This window comes from Excalfactoria chinensis, chromosome 2 (genome assembly GCF_039878825.1).
Source record: "Excalfactoria chinensis isolate bCotChi1 chromosome 2, bCotChi1.hap2, whole genome shotgun sequence".
NCBI classification, from domain to species: Eukaryota; Metazoa; Chordata; class Aves; order Galliformes; family Phasianidae; genus Excalfactoria; species Excalfactoria chinensis.
In genome coordinates this window covers 135417536-135433590 of record NC_092826.1, presented here as the reverse complement: position 1 = coordinate 135433590, position 16055 = coordinate 135417536, and the positions used below count along the sequence as shown (strand labels likewise).

The window sequence follows — 16055 nt, the reverse complement described above, 5'->3', positions numbered from 1 at the left end:
TTTTTTCCCCTTTAGCTGGACCAAGGCCATCCAACAGAGTGAGCAGCAGGAGGTTTTGAAAGAGAGATACTGCTAGCACTGTTTCCACGTACCCGAAGACTGATCTTTATGCAGCTGAGACTACAAGGGATATCCCTTAAAATAAAGGGCAGCTTATTACCCATCTTCTCCAACTCCTGTGGAATGAAACATCCCAAAGTGGAGAGAAGCTGCTGCACAAAGCTTCTTTATAGCTCTCAGTGTGCCTCCTTTGCCGGCTCCAGCTGCCCCTACGCTCTGTTTTTCCTCAGCCTTTTCTTCAATATTTTTTCCAGTTGACTTAGTTATTACAGTGCACGGACCGGAGCGAGGAAAATACCCTGAAGGTGGGAGCTGGCAGAGGGTGGCAATGGAAGCCTTGTTGCCATCCCATGACATCACCTGCGTGGCCATTGGTGGCACTGCGGTGCGGGGAGGCACTGGCCGGCATCCCCGGGCTCACTTCCGTGACACAGAACAGAACTGGGGCCTGTTTGTTGCCAGCTCCTTTCAGTGCCAGCCTGCTGGCAGAGCTCGGGACCTTTGTAAAAACAGTACAGTACTTTATTTAGCCTCCAGTGAGAAAAAGTCACTTCACAGCTCCGGTTTAGGCACAAGGAGCGAAGAAGCAGATTGGGAAAAATATATATATATATAATAATCCCTTGCGTAAAAACGTTTCAAATGAAAATCAGTTTGTGTGCCAGATGACCTCGAGGATCTGGAGATTGAGCCGTGCCTTTTATCTCTAAAGAAATGGGTTCGGATCCTGATTAGCCCATAGTGGAAATTCCATTTAATGGTCTAATTTTGGTGAGCTGAAAAGCTGTTCCCTGCCTAGAACCGCCATCTATTATGGTGTGATTGGCAGTCTGTGTTCAAGGCAGAACAAGAACGTCACCTCGGCTCTACTCCTATTACTTCATCCTGCCATCAGCTCTCAGCACCTAACCTCCACTTCCAGAGAGCCTGAGAAAACAGGCAGGATGCAGCGTGAAAGAGGAGCTGTGCAGCTGTGCCCGGACAGAGTGGAGCAGGCACATGGCTAAGAGAGACTGCGGAGGTGCCAAGGGGAGACCTGGAGAATGGGACAGGAGGGTCTGGGAAAGCAAGAAGCACGTCGATGGAGCAATGTGTCCATGAGGCAAAATGGAAAGGGGGGGGAGAAAGGGGAAAAATAGGGAATGAGGATGGACAGGGAAAGGATGTCTGTGTGAAAGGTGGGATTGGGCATAGCCAAAGCTGAAGGCAATGAACCAGAATGAGTGTAACTCCACCTAAATGTCAGGTGTAAGAGGGAGGCTCTCAGGGTTGGCTCCTGGAATGTCTCTCTGCATCTGAAGGTTCTGGTTGGCATAGCCATGTCCCGAGTGATAGAATCATAGAATGACTGAGGTTGGAAGGGACCTTAAAGATCATGGAGTTCCAACCTCCATGCCAGAACAGAGCTGCCCCCCACCAGATCAGGGCCCAGGGCTCCATCCAACCTGGCCTTGAGCATCACCAGAGATGGGGCACCCACAGCAGTCCTCAGCTGGTGCTAAATATGCATTCAAGGTATCTTAGCATGGATTTCCTAAGTCTTTGTTCCGTGGAGTGTGAACCACTTCCACAGGGGAGCAGAGGATACGCAGGACTGGTCAGCAGCCTGTTCACTTCTCCACCACGTCTCTGCAGGAAACAGAGTAAGAAAACAACTACTCAGCTCCAGCCTAGTCAATGGAGTATCTCCACGCCATTGGGTTGTATTGGTCCCATCAGCATGAACATGTTCCTGGTGGCCTGCTGGGCTTTTTCTATAGACAGTAAATGAGGAAGGAATTAGAATTTTTGCTGTGACACTGATCGGCCTCATGACCCTGTTTTGTGCAACGTTGTGAGCAGATAGCTAAGAAAATATTATCGCTCTAAGGTGGTTGCAGCAGTGGGTGAGAACCTGCCGGTGGTGGGAATGAAGGTATTGCTGCTAGGATGGCATTTCAGCTTCCAGCCTTTTCTTAGTCACCTTGGCTGTCACAGCGGTGAATGCACTCATAAAATAATCTCTGTTTGGGTGGTCTTCCTTGGGACAATAAAATGTGCGTTTGGAATGGCACTGATAATTGGAAAAAAGGCTATAAAACCAGCGTGGTGATGAAGTGCAAAGTATTGCGTTCTGGGAGGAGAAACGCCAGAAGGAGACCTCCTGGCTGGGCAGCAGCATCGCGAGGTGGGGTTGGAGCCGCAGGTGGGCTGGAGGCTGAACGCAAGTGCAGGGTGAGATGTCCTTTTCTGGCTGCAGTTCTCCAGCAGAGAAAGCTGCTCTCCACGATCCTGTTGCAATCTCCTCACACCTGAGGCTTTGGCTTCTTCACACACCCCTCAGCCTTAGCTGGGTGTGTTAGATGGAAGGCGAGAAGAGACCTGCTGGCTGTACTGCTGGCTGTCGGGGAGGGGTTGGCCGGCAACAGCACTGACTGACCTGGGAGGGGAGAGCCGGCAGCTGGGGGTGGTGATAAGCAGCTGGAGCAGGCGAGAAGAAATAAACTTTTCACCCAGCTCAGCTGCAGCCAGAACAGGATGTGTGGCTGCAACTTAAGACATAGGAGATAATTATTCTACTCTACTTGGCACCGGTAAGGCCTCAGCTGGAATACGATGTCCAGTTCTGGGCACTGCACTGTAAGAAAAATGTAGACAAACTGGAGAGAGTCCAGGAGAGAGACACTGGAAATATCAGAGGCACAGAAAGAACGACCTAGGAGGAAATGTTGAAAGGATTGTTTGTTTAGTCTGGGAACAGCGGAGTCTAAAGAAGTGATGATAAAAATCTTGCAATACGTTCACGTTTATTGTAAGGAGGAGAGTGACAGATCTCTCCCCACGGCTGCTAAAGGACACGGAAAGAAGGAAGAAGCTTCATTTGCAGCTAAGGAAACTGAGATTAGGAGAAACATTCTAGACGGGAGGGCAATGCAGTCATGCTGCTAGGGAATGCACGGGTCTTGTTAAGTTACGTAGTAAGTGCGTCCTATTTCATTAACGAACATTGGAAGAATAAGGATGGGGTCTTTTTTATTTGAGTGATTATTTTGGGCTAAAGCCTGGGGCTGGATTTCTACATGTCCACAGCACAGTCTATTGCAAGGAATAGCTCTTGGGCTTCGTGCTCACTCTTCAGGATGCACTCTTCTTTCAGCGCGCACAAAACGCAGCATCTCATGACTGATCTCTTATTGCAAGATCTCTACATATTGTCGCAGTACAAATAGGCCATCATGTAACACAACAGTTTGTATAAAACCCTATGAATACATGAATAACTTTGTCTTATGATTCCATTTTTGCCTGCGCTGTGTTTTTTCCCTTGCAGGTTCGTATCATGTATCTCTAATCCCTTCTTTGCAGATTTGCCGTATGTGCACAGCTAGAGATATATCCACTGATAGCTGTTAATCCTTTGAGTGTTTTTACATTACACAGCATATGTCCAGTGAAATTTCTGCTGTATGGTTTAAGGACACTCACCAATTGTCCAGCAACTGCAAGCAGAATATTGCACCATCCCAGGAAGTTCTCAGGCTGCAAATTGGGTTTTCTTCTTCAGAAGAGACTCAAAGGATCTCCTGGTATTTCCAGAAGTTCAGACTGATGTGCGTTGCAAACTCAGGGAAGAAATGGAAGGAGGGTCAGGGAGGTTGGATGTGAAGGGAGGAACTCAGCACACTGAGGTCCCGCGCTGCATCTTGGACTCATCTGTGATGTTGCAGAGGTCAAAATGTATGGCTGTAGCTGGCCAAAACATTTCTTGAGACTTATGACAGAATATGGGTGGGTTTTTTTTTCTTGTGAAATAAAATCTATTTGGGAACGCATTTGTTACAGAATGCACTTTTGGTTCTTAGTCTGCGTGGATTTTGAAGTGTAACTTCATATATGAGTGGTTTGGATTTTCTGCTGTTTGGTTTGGGTTTAGTCGCAAAATGTTGGAAGTGTTTTATTAGTTCCCAATGTTGGAAACAACATTGGCAGCAACATTACAAAACCATGACAGAACCCAACTTTCTTTCCACCTGTACAAGAACACTGACAAAAAACTTGAGGTAGTGAATACGACGAGGTCATGGGTACTTGTAACACTTTGAAGATGAACAACATTAAGCCTGTATCACCATTAGAGTGTACACCCATTGGAGTACCAGAGCAGTACAGACCAGTAAAACAAAACAGCCAGCTAAGCGAGGTGACAGCTGCTTTGCTTTCCACAAAAGCACAAAGCACCCACAGGGTATTCACTATCATCTGAATTGTTATTTTTTATGGGTCTTCACAGAAGGTAGGTGTGCACAGCATCTATTGTGAAGAACCAGAAAGTGGCCAGCCTTGTCTATTGAAATGAGGTGGGAGAGAGAACCATATCTGATCGACTTGGTTGCTTTGCAGGACATTGGGTTGCTCCCACATCTTCCTGTTAGAGCTGTAGCATCATGGAAGGTTTGCTGGGATAGAAGGGAAAGATGGGAAAGGGATAGTGGAAGGAAAGGGGGAACTGCTGTGATTTAGATGTTGAACAGTTGGACTTCAAAGGCTGTGTTAGACACCTCAGGCTCCACGTACAGTCAGTGGAAAGGAAAAGTAACTCCAGGGAGATGCTTGTCTCCTTTCAGGACAGGAAATGCCTGTTTCTCAGCTACCTGTGTGAGACATCTCGCTATCCAGCTCCCAGATACGTGAAGTTGGCTGGGATGACCCCGCACGGCCTGCTGGCTTTGGCACTTCCTGGAGACCGCTCCAACCACTGTGAGTTGCCTAAGGATGGAATCACCTCTTCTACTCTACAGTGATTGCCCGTTCCACCTGTGAGGAGGTGAGCTGGCCACTCATCTCTTGCTATGGCTCAGGAGCTCTGACAGACAGCTCACTTCAGGGCTTTGGGGCTGAAGAGCAATTTCATAGGGCTGGGAGTGAACTTAGTTCCCAGCTTTTCAGGATTGCCAGGCCTAAAGCTCTACATAGGCAGGAGCAGAAGCATCAAAGTTAAGAAGATGCCTTTTCGCACATCTACACCTGACATGTCAGCAGAGCAAACCTGACAGCTCCCCACAAGGAGGACAAACCTCCTGCTGGATGTCTGACAGCCTCTGGCTGAGCTGTAGTGGATCACAAGGAGGCTCCAGCTGAAGGCCTCGAGGTGACGGGCTCCAGGGCACTGCCGCTTTTCCAAAGCCTCACAGCCAGAGGGGTGGAGGGAAGGAGAGCAGAGGGGGGAACAACACAACACGTTAGTTGGAGAAAAGGATTTTGCATTGAGGATTATGTAACTTTCAATATGTCCTATATACTGAGGACCAGCACCGGGGATTTAGCGCCGCATGGTGCTGTTAGCACTGCTTACTTTAGACAGCCACTGCTCAAATAATGGTACCATCCTGTTGGTGGGTCTCCAAATCTGTGTCTACTCGGTCCTTGTGGAGCAGCTCCTCAACCACTGGCACAGGCTGCCCAGGGAAGTGGTGGAGCTGCTGCCCCTGGAGGTGCTTAAGGAAAGGGTAACTGTGGTACTGAGGGATGTGGTTCAGTGGTGGAAGGCAGATGGTTGGACTAGATGATCCACGTGTCTTTTCCAACCTTTATGATTCTATGAATCTATGTCATCTGCTGGTGGCACCAAGGTAGGGCTGCCCATGTGTGTGCCTGGGCATGGGAAGCAGAACGTTGGAGAGTTATGGGTGCACCCTTTGCCCTGCGTCAGTCCTACACAAGGACCTGGTTTGCATTTAACTGCACCTAAGCTGTAGGAATCCTCATGGTTTGGGAAGCAAAACCCTTTGGCTCTGTAAGCAGACCAAACCCATCTTCATTTGCTGCGTGGCCCCTGATAGCTTTTCCACATTTCACATGGGACTGGGCTCTCAAATGCTTTTTACAAATTTGACCAACTCCCTTCCAGCATCTGGCAGGGCTCATTTTCCCACTGATGCTTCACTTATTCCACATGAGCTCCCCCACCTTTCTTTCATCGTAGAATCATTATGGTTGAAAAGAGCACTAACATCATCGAGCCCAACCATCAATTTCTTGAGTCCAAGCACCATTTATTTATATTTATGTTCTTTTGCTTTTTTTTTCTTTGTTGTTTCTTCCCAGCAGGGAGGTGAGCAAAGTGGAAGTGCATCCCATGTAACGTCTGGGAACGGCCTCGCAGGGGTTTGGCACCTCGTGCAGGAATGAGCACATGCAGGTAGAATGCGATGGCTCCCGCTGAGCGCGGCTGTACTGAATCCTACAGCCCAGCAAAGAGCAGCTGGTTAAGGTGGAATCTGGAAATCAGTCACAAGATAAACAGGTTGCAACGTTAAGCGCTCTCCGAGGGAAAAGCAGCGTGCAGCATATGTTCTTACTTGGGAAGATATTTAAGAAAGGAGAGAAAAAAAATATCACAGCCCTTTAATAGACCCTTTACTGGCTCATGCTAGTGGGGCTGTTAATTAATTAAATAACTATATGTGAATGGCGTCCATTGGGAAAGAGCCTCACAGCTTCCAGATGCCAGTTATTGGCCCCATTACAGGCCTAAAACTATTACAGTAAATCATTACATGCTCCAAGATGAACTGGCACATGATTGCTGGGAGGAAGGACGGAGCTATTCTCACTTGTGCCATTTTGTGTCAGTTTTTATCTAGTGAGATTAATTAGGACTTTTAGAAGTGCAAGTCAGAACTATAAAATATTAAAGGATATTCCATCAGTGGGATGGAGACACGCTTAAGCAGAGCTTTTAAAACTTTTGGATGTTGACGGATAGATAGAAATTGGAAGAGATAATGAGCAACATCTGACTTTGATTTATCTTTTTTAGAAGGTCAGATTTATAGTGAGTGGGGCTGTACTGAGCCTCCTCTGTCTGCCGGGGGAGGACTCAGAGGAGGACATTAAAGTTTATCGCTGGAGTTCAGGTGCCAGGTAAGCAAACAGTTTCTCAGGCCAAAACCAATCATTTAAGGCAGTTATTCCAGATACAGAATCAACCAGAAAGTATTAAATAACCCCATAACTTGGATCTCCTGCTGGGAGGGGAGCTCTTCCTGACATTGGATGGCAGCCTAAAATCTATTATCTGGCCTAGAAGGGGCCTTTTTTCCCCTTTCTTAATTAATAAACTCTACTTTTTCACTCTAAATGACTACCACGGACCCCGCTGTCATTTTAGACAGTGAGGGATAAAACCACAGAGTCACCTACATCACCCCAAGCCTACACTGTGTGCCCTTTGAAAACCTCCATGCCTGCTTGGTCTGTTTCAGATCCAAAATCTGAGCACTGGAGGGGCACTGCAGGGTATAAAACTGTTCATACAATTTACCCGATAATTAGACACATTAATTCACGGGCAGACATTCCCTCTGAAAAATGTTACCAGGCTGGAAGTGATGGTTAAGCAAAAGGTGGAGGGTTTTGCAGGGGATCACCGGGACTGTTGAAGGTGTGTTGCCAAGGGGACCTCCCACCACTGTCGTCCTGCTTTTAGCCCCCATATCAGACCATGCAGGGGCTCAGTGGCTCCAATTGCCTGGAGGACATCCAGAAATGTAAAGATGTGGCACTGAGGGACACGAGCTAGTGGGCACAGTGGTGATGGGCTGATGGTTGGATTAGAGGATTGCAGCGGTCTTTTCCAACCTTAAAAACCCTGTGATCTCTCTGCTGCTCCAAGGTGTATGGGGCACTCCATAGATGAAATGCCTGATAGCAGTTTAGCCTATGTAGAAAAATGAGGTATTTGTTGGCTCTGTGGGTTTACAAAAGAAACGGCATCTCTTGAAATCCAACTTCATCAAGCTGCTTCTCCTGAAGAGAAGGTAAGGATGCAGAAACACTCACACGGATACGACCAGGAAGTGACTTGCTGTGTGAGAAACGCATGAGTAAGAGTTTGCTGACTAACCCCTAGTGAAGGGAAGGGATTGATTTATTACCAGAGCATGATAAATTGAGGCACTGCTCTTGCAGGCTGCTCGGTGCAAGCAGATCCATGCAGCCACGTGGCTCTGGTAGGGCCCAGCAGGGCTCAGGACTGGATGTTTTGGTTGCCAAACTGGCAATAGGGATGGTTCAATAGCAAAAGGCTGGAAAATTTTACGTTAGATTTCTCCAGAAGTGCAAAAAAAAAAAGTCAATTTGGACAAAAAAAAATTACCCAGATCTGTGTGGGAGCCATGGGACTCGGAGCAGTGAAGCCAGAGCAGAAGGACAGACGGCTGCTTTGTCAGCAGGGCAGCACCCAGTGTATGTGCTGGTAGGAAAGCACTGCCTCGCCTGGTCCTCAGTGCAAACAAATGGCTTGCAGGCTCTGGGATTGGAGGTGGGGAGTGTCACCGTGTGTCCAGCACAAACAAAAGGATGAGCTGAGCCAAGAGCAGCTCAGTGCTCATCTCCCATTCCCTGGCTGTAACCGCAGGAGGCTCCTCTTGGCTCGCACGAGAATGGGAGGGAATGTGATCGCCAAGCAAAAATGTTGCTCCTACTTGATAGCTTAACATGACGTAGGCAGCAGCTACACTTCTGCACTGAGCTTGCTTTTCTGCTCTATGGAATCATAGACTGGCCCAAGCTTTGGGCAGAGAAAATGAAACCAAGAGAGGAAAAACATAGCTATTTTATTTTATTTTATTTTATTTTATTTTATTTTATTTTATTTTATTTTATTTTATTTTATTTTATTTTATTTTATTTTATTTTATTTTATTTTATTTTATTTTATTTTATTTCTGGGGTGCAGATCATGGATTTTGAGCCAGAATGAGATGGAATTAAGTGCAGCTCATCACATCCTGCTACCTACGAGCTCCAGGTCCCACTGCAGGCCCTGGGCTGTGATGTAGAACAGCAGCAGCAGCACGGCTGTGTGTGCAGGCTCCTTCCCAGCCATCACACTCACTGCTTCATGCCCCACGTTCTGAGTCTTTTGGGACGGAAACAGGAAAAAGGACTCCAGCCATATACGGCGATCCTACAGTAAATGGTGGATTTCAGCTTTCCAGTTGGAGGAATAATGGACTAGTGTTAGGGACCTGGTGCTGTCAGGTATGTGCAGGCAGACACAGCTGGAGAAAAGCTTTGGGCACAGACGCAAAGTCCAGTCTGACTTTGTAAAAGATGTATTCACACCCTTAACTTTAAACACATAAATTTTCCCCATTGACCTCCCTGGAACTATTCATGCATTAAACATATGCATGAGCTTCTCTAGAAAGAGGGAATATAATAAATGGGACAACCAAAATAGTTAACCAGAAATATTTTCTGTACAATGAAATAGGAAAATTTACAAGGGGTGTGTGCATATGGACTGCCAGTGATCCCTCCTGACAGAAAAGGCCAGATAAAATCTAGGCCACATTGTTAAAGGACAAGGCATTGTTGCTGGTGTATGGAGGGTGTTTCCAGCTACCCATAGCACAGACAAGAGCATAGTTTGCATTCAGTATGTTAATTAAGCAATTTGCTGGAATTCAGCATGTGGTGGGTTGGCGGGAGGCAACTTTAACTGGGGTTCTGCAGGCTGAGATCCCTTCTTGATGATCCCGATTGGTGCCAATAGAGCAGCACATTCAGCAGTGCGATGCTGTGGTGGCTTCCGCACAAAGTCAGCCCTAAACAATGCAGTTATGACCCAATGAAAGGAACTGATAAAAGCAATCAAGATCTACATTATTAAGCTGCCTGTTGTTGATGAGATATCCAGAGCCTGGTGATAAGCACCACTGTTATCATGCAAGGGGGACCTTCTGCAGATCATTAAGACTTCGACTAGTTTTTAACCTGTAAATTTTTGTTTAATATTCACATGGGAAATGTTTCAAATTTACTGTCTATATCTTTCTCTACACATTGCGTTAGGTCTGTTTTTCTTGATAGGTTTATCATTTAGCATATGCCGTACTCATTAGCATTTAAATCTATAGGTTGTTCTGGAGTTACTATGGCATATGGTTGTGAATGGTAGCAGCAAACAAGCAACGTTGCGACCTGTGCTAGTGGGTGGAGGTGAACATGGACTCTACCTATAGCATTAATGCATTTAGAGGCTGATGCCTGCTTACTTGTACAAAGCTGCTCAGTGCTCAGGCCTTTCAGACCTGTGTTTGCTAAATCATCTTTGCTTTTTCATGGCAGAACTTTCAGCAAGCTGCATCCTCAACTTCCTTCTACTTTTCCTTTTGTGCATTAAAAATGGATACTTGATTTGAAGGAGGCCATTATCCATAAGACTACAAAAAGCCAGCTCCTTACTCAGGAGCACTTAAGGCTTTCAGACAATTTACAGGACTAGGAGGGGAGAGACCACTGCTTCTTTACATCAAGACTACAACCTGATCTCTCTTTTGTGTTCAAAGCCCAATGTCACCCTACCCAGGATTATCAGGGTCTTCCTTTGACCACCAAACCCAAGGAACTAGTGCGACCTGTAGGCAAACAAGCCAAGTCTGAAATGAGGTGAAGCTCCAGCCCCGGTGCCAGCCTGTGCTTGTATTTATTCTGCTTTACGACAGACTTCTTTTGGCACAAGGAGATGCACTGCGCTGAGCTTTAGCACATTGCTTCAGACATGGAGGAAGTCTGAGATGGGAGACCACAGCCTAAGTGTATTTACCTTGCTCTCTGTTTTCATTAGACTTGCTGGAGCTGAAGGGTTCCTCCATTCCCTTTGAATGCCCTGTTTTGTGTGATGATGACTTTGCAAGACGAAACGTCTTCTGTCCTATCCATGTGTTGCTGTCATTCACACTGAGAATCCTGGAGCCTGCATGTTTTAGTCTGGGGATGAATTAGCATTTTAGTTTTAGTACATCCCGTCCCATAATTATACTGAATGGCTTTTGGAAGGAGAGTCTGAAAACCTACCTATTCCCAAGAATAATGATTTTGGCCTCAAATAAGAGGACAGGACAGCACTGGCACTGAAATACTGGAAACTCAGCACATTATGAACTTTAGTGCTGGTATTCTGTGATTTCTTATCCGAACAGAAAGCATTTTCATTTGTATTGCTTTATTTTCCTTGAAGGCAGACTTTGCTCCTGGAGAAAGCAGACTGTGGGATCAAAAGAGATCTGGAGAACCAGCCTCGGTGCTCTGGGTCTGCGAGTTTCCATCTGCAGGCTCTAATTCAGCCGTGCTGTGTATGTAGAAGTGCAAATGCGGAGGGAATAGCTCGAAGTTTCACTTTTGGCTTTCAGATGCTGCAGCATTTTGTTCTCTTTATACCCACAGCTTCTATTTAAATCTCTATCTACCTGTAGTTCTTCCTGCACTGTCTTTCAGGTCTCCCTCCTGCTTCTCCCATTGTCCTGGATATCTCTGATAGATGGAACAACACCGTTGTGTACCACACAGTCCAACCTAGCATGGATTCAGTCCAGGAGAGGACTGGAGACGGTGCCCTTTCCCTTTGCCTCTCACATCCCCTGTGGGTAGGATACAACACAAACAACAACTGACTAGGAAAGGAAGTATTGGGAAATGTGCATTTCCTATTAGAAATACAAGTAGTGGCAATAAAACCTGAACAAGGAAGAAAAGACAAAGCTGTTTTGAAGTCTCAATGCGTGGTCGTGCTGCCCTGATTTCTTAGCCATCAGTCCTTTGCTGATACTGGTAGGGCTGGGTGAAATGTCCCTGAAGCTGATAGATGTAACCTCATTCAGAGCAGCAAAACCACCTTATTTTCTTCAACATGAAACCCATGCACATGATCTCGCCAAAGCAGAGCCATGTGGAGAGCTAAGGAGCTTCAGCAATAGGAGAGAAAGGTATTTACTTCATGCTTTTGGTGCCTGTGGCTCTGCAGGGCTGGCCAGGGATGAGCAGCAGAGGTTAGGAGTCACCACCACCTGAGAGATGTCCGAAGTTCCCATTTCCACTGCTCAAAGCTTGAAGATGGGGATCTCTGCAACTTCACTGCCTACACAACTTGTTTGTATTGTTGGCACAGGTTATTAACAGCTTCACATGCACTGATTTTCTGAACCCATTTCTTGCACGGTCCAAACGCAGCATAGCTTTGTAATGGCTGTGGGATCACACTTCGAGCCGTGCACTCTGTGAGTAAGGGCTCTTCACTCAATGTAGTGTCTGCAGGAGCAGCTGGCAGCCCAGCCATACAAAGCACAGGGACTTGCTATTGCATTTTCACTGACCACTGTCTTCATTTTGGGTATGCAGAATGGGAAAGTGTGGCTCAAACCTGCTGTAGGTGACAGTGCCCAGCACCATCTACCACCTACTAGTGGTACCCTACCACTGCCCAGAGCAGCTTTTTGTAGCAACAGCCTAAAAATCTTGTCTTTCTGATCCTCAGAAGCCAAGATTTCTTCTCTTTCATCTCTCCCCAGAGGGTGAGGAGGTCTTTAGTACGGGCCCAGCTAGATGCATGAGAAACAACCCTGACAAATGGTTTAAATTATAAAGTACAGCAGTGGTGCCAAGTCCTGCAGTACGAGTGCCAAGATTGGGAACATGGCTGCTCCCCAGCGCTTGGCAAGGTGGTGACATCTCGTCACCGCTCTCCGTGAGCGCGAGGCCCACACAGGTACACGGACCAGTTGGATGCAAAGCAGTGTGGGAAAGCAGGAGGACGCCTGCCAAGCTTTTCCCAAGGAAAGACACAGCCACATTTTTTCAGAGGGCTCTGCTCCAATGTGAAATTACTCCTGGTGGCAGACAGAATGCAGCCTCCAGAGCTCCCTACCAGTTACACTGATGTGTCATGTGGGCTCGATCCCAGTTTGCACTGGTAATGAAGGGTGAACGCACAGCTCTTCGCTTCCAGTAAAGCATGGTCATGACACAGAAAGCTGTGAGTGCATTTGGAGCAAGTGCTGATTGTTGGAAGAGGCACCTGGAACTGCAGGGGAAAAAAAGAGAACAAAAACAAACACAAAGCCATAAAATTAAGAAGTCTGTTTTTACATTTAATTCCTCCTGGGTCCAAAGCAGAAGGGTTTTTTTACCTTCATTGTAAATAATGCAGCATCTACATAGCTGAATCCATCACCAGTTTCATCTCTTGCTGGGAAGAACCTGCAAGTCAACTATGGCCAGCTTTCTATTTTAAAGCATTACCATGCCAGACATGTTAGTCGACTGTTCAAGAATCCTTTTGTCTTACTACACATTATTCACAGCTCAGTGCCATTCTGCTGTCTTCTTTCAGAGATGAGCAGACGTTTAATTTTGGAGGCTGCTATGGGGCATCAGAGCTTTCTATCCAGAAGATGACGCAGATGCATTGTACTGGTTGATGCTCCTCTCCCAGTCAAAATGATATTTTCCATTGCTAAAGGCTTCCCGGCTCTCTCCCTTCTTTACAAAATGCACAAGTCTTGTGCTGTAGGTGCTGCAAACATTGAACCTGCAGCTTTTATTCAGGTGAGTATTACAGAATGGAGAATTCACTGCAGCTTCCTCCTGAGGTGGGCACTGAGTTTGGCAGAGCGACGCAGCCCATTGCCTCAGCTGGATCTTTCTCTATGAAAATATATTTGGATAATGAGGTTCAAGAGATGATTATTATGGCAGCCACAGAAACGAAGCAGAATATCACGTTCCTCTCCAGGACATGGTGTAAGCCTTATGCCCAGCAGCCACCAAAATGGTATTGCTTTCTGCCTTTGTCCATTGGTTTCCAGTAAAAATACAACCGTGGGCATGTTTCCACTCGAGAGCCTTTACCTTCTGCCATTTCCAGGCTCCATGGAAACTTAAGTGACTGGCACCAGATACGTAAGTGAAAGGAAACTCCAGTTTTATGAGCAAGTAGAAACTTACACCAAGCAAACTGTTTCTTGTATTTTATTTGATTGAAGAAAAAAAGGTTGAATATAAAAACGACTCCTTTTACTTTACAGCTGTCTGCACAAATCCGGGTTTATTTTAAAAATAAATATAAAACCTGCAGAAGGCCTTAATTTGTTTTTGCGACAGAATTCTCTCATTATAAAAGGATGAGGAAAGAAGGTCCAACTTGTTCCTCTTCATTTTACACTCGCTGCTTTAATTCAGTGTTGCAAATGAAGCAGCAAACAAAATTCGGAGAAATATGAAAAGTTCCTCCAACTACAAAAGCCTTAATAATGCAACATCCAGCTGAAGCACAGCGACACCGACATGAAAGGGTTTTCATTTCTAAGAAATACTTGGATAAATTAGAGTTTGAGGGAACACGTGCTCTTTTCTCACACTCAATGCACAGTGGCACTTTCACAGGGCAGATCCCAACAACTGGACCTGCTCAGCCCGGAGCACCAAAAAGCTCTTCCTGCCTGGCAGCAGCACTGCAGGTCACTCAGTGGGCTGGGAACTGGGCAGCACGAAGGTCTGGGTGAAAAAGGAGACTTTGGAAGGGAAAAATCCCCATTAAAAACATGCAGAAAATCATGTGTGACACTCACAGTTAACTAAGGTACAAAATTGCTGCTCCGCTGGTTCTCTATGGCAGCATCTGTTTTAGACTTCATTCTTCTAAACAGCACAGTTTGGGCAGAGGGTGAGGTCGGAGCACTCCCCGATGGCGTTCTGCCTGCCCCTCCTGCAGGTGCACATGGAGGTCCCGCGTTCCTGAAAGCTGGGCTTGCTGTGTATCTGCAGCAGTTGTGCAGTGCAGCATCGTTACAATCAGCAGAGAATTAAAGAAACCAAAATCTGTCTGCATTCCAAGTCAAAAGAAACGTCGAGTTCCCCAATCTCCTGAGCTGAACGCTTTTTAATCAATTAGAACTTTGGCTTCATTTCAATTTAGGCATTTATTTTATAGTGCAATGCAAAATATGAACTACATTGTGAATATTATAAAAGCTTTTTTTGTTGTTGTTGTTTTCCAGATGGGGAATGCCAGAACATTTCCACCGCTGCTCAAACGTATTTCAACAAGCATGACTTTATGAAAGCAGTTCATCTTCAGCAGCGCTGTGCTCTGATAGGAAAGGGAACTGTTGGCTTTATGAAAGTAGAAATGATGCATTTTTACATCTGGAAGTTCTGTAGTTCTACCTGCATCACCTTCTTATAAGACATGTGAGTATGCCTGTTTAGTAATTCATGGTGGATGTACCCACTCCTATTAAGGCATTGAATTCTGGTCCGCTCTAGATGGGGTGCTTCAGTTGTATGTTTTTCTTGTCTTTGTGCACTCACACCAGCTCTGAAACAAGTGATGGAAAAGGAAGCACGAATGAAATGACAAAGTTGATAAAATCATCACCACTGCGGAGACGTTTAAGAAGGAACTTTCGCTCATTATGCCTCACAAGAAAAGAACCGAAGGCACAAAGAAATGATCAGAGGAGGAGGTTTAAGATGGAAAAAAACAACCAAAAAACCCCACGGTTTCCCACAGAAAGAATAATTAAACTGAGTCCGTTGTGAAAGTGATGGAATTCAAAATGAAATGAAGTTAAAAATGGATGAATACGTGAAGGATAGGTTTGTTTACTTGCCATTAACCATGGGTGTTCCGCTGAGCTTCCCCAGAGCCCCACTGCTGACAGCCAGGAGCACCCGCCAGTGAGAAGTGACTTTCCTGGCACCTCTCCCACCTGCTCTGCTTTGGGCAGGGCGCTGGGCTGGAAGGACGCAGAGCTGCTCAGCATCTTCATAGAGATCTGCCCATACCATGCAGATACTTGCTTCCATATAGAGGGGTACGGACGTGCACTCCCAGCTCCACGTACAGAGGTCTGGATCCAAAAGCCCATCCAGATACAGCTGGGAATTCAGGTATGTGTTCAGCTTGGAAAGGCAGGCTTCAGGAGGCAGCAAGTTAAAAGGTGAGAGTCTCAACCATAGGCTTTTTTTAAGGCATCTTTCTCGAAAAAATACTATGCAGAATATTTCTTAAATATGAGTTTTGATTAATAATCTGTCCTATCTAAGCTATAAAACGTGTTGTGCAACATGACTGAACGAATATTGCTCTGAGAAATGTTTCCCTTTGTTTGAGTCATTTAAATTTGTAAGCTAATGTAAGTTTTTGTATTAAATAATGTACTGTGTGC

The 16055-nt window shown here is 45.9% G+C and overlaps 1 long non-coding RNA gene across 2 annotated transcripts in view; it reads left to right on the top strand.

Moving 5' to 3' along the window:
* Positions 1–16055, top strand: part of LOC140247656 (uncharacterized) — a 35384-nt gene extending 19329 nt beyond the window's left edge. Inside the window, exons 2-5 of one of the 2 annotated variants that reach the window (XR_011902739.1) lie at positions 4665–4864; positions 6148–6238; positions 14883–15075; positions 15201–16055. This is a non-coding gene — a long non-coding RNA (uncharacterized lncRNA). Of the gene's footprint in view, positions 1–4664; positions 4865–6147; positions 6239–14882 lie in introns of both variants that reach the window. The other variant, XR_011902738.1, reaches the window with a different exon arrangement.